Here is a 1,055-nt window from a genome sequence, read left to right on the forward strand (position 1 = left end):
GCTTGAATAGACCCAAGAACTTCTTGTATTGATCATCATTTTGGTCCTTCTTCAATCTTGAAGGATAAGAGATCCTTGGCTTGTAGGGTGGGGATACCACTTCCTTCTCTTTGGCTCTCTCCTCAACCTCCACAACCTCGGGTACTTCAACATTGGTTTTCTCACTTGAAAGCCTACCCTCAATCTCATGACTACTTCTCAAAGTGATTGTCTTCACGTGTTCTCTCGGGATTAGTTTTTGGTGTTACTGAGGCAAGCTTCCTTGAGGTGTCTCGAGATAATGACTTCGCAATTTGACCCACTTGATTCTCTAAATTGTCCAATAAAGCTATGTGGTTGCGAAATGTAGCTTTCGACCTATTGAAACACGGTATCCAATAATTAGATGAACTTGGTCAAAGCTTTCTCTAGATCGGTCATCCGGGTTTCCAAATGTGAAACTTCGATTCTCTATGTTTAGGGGTTGTTGTTGTTGTTAGAAACCAAGTGGTGCCATGGCCTTTAGTTGCCCTTGACTATTCCATGAAAGATTTGGGTGGCTCCTCCATCCCGGATTGTAGGTATTGCTATATGGATTGCCTTGGCTTCTCAGTGCATTACCCGCAAAACCACTTGTTTTACAGAGGATGTACCACCAATAGAAATTAGGCAATCGGACGAAGCATGTCCTCCCCAACACCCAGGGCAACTAGTTAAGACAGCCACTCTAGGAGAAGTTAGAGTATCTAACTTCTTGCTCAATGAGTCAACTTAGGCTAAAAATGAACTAACCGCATCGATCTCATGAAGTTCGGCTAGTTTCTTTCTATCTCTTGTGTTCCATTGATAACTGTTCATAGCCATTTCTTAAATGAGATGTCAGGCTTCTTTAAGGTACCTCTCATGCGACATCAAGTAGCATCTTGTACTCGGATTCAACCCATTATAGAAAGTCGAATGATCATCAACTCGGGAACCCATGTTGAGGACATTTCTGCAAGACTCCTTGAACCTATACCATGTCTCAAAGAGACCCCAATTCCATTTGCACAATGAGAAATTTCATTTTCGAGCTT

At 42.3% G+C, this 1,055-nt stretch overlaps 1 non-coding gene across 1 annotated transcript; it reads left to right on the forward strand.

The window, feature by feature from the left end:
• The first annotated feature begins 953 nt into the window (after positions 1 to 953).
• On the forward strand, positions 954 to 1,055 carry LOC120279792. Its single transcript, XR_005542094.1, has one exon. It is a non-coding gene; the product is annotated as a small nucleolar RNA R71 (small nucleolar RNA).

This window comes from Dioscorea cayenensis, chromosome 16, assembly GCF_009730915.1.
Source record: "Dioscorea cayenensis subsp. rotundata cultivar TDr96_F1 chromosome 16, TDr96_F1_v2_PseudoChromosome.rev07_lg8_w22 25.fasta, whole genome shotgun sequence".
NCBI classification, from domain to species: Eukaryota; Viridiplantae; Streptophyta; class Magnoliopsida; order Dioscoreales; family Dioscoreaceae; genus Dioscorea; species Dioscorea cayenensis.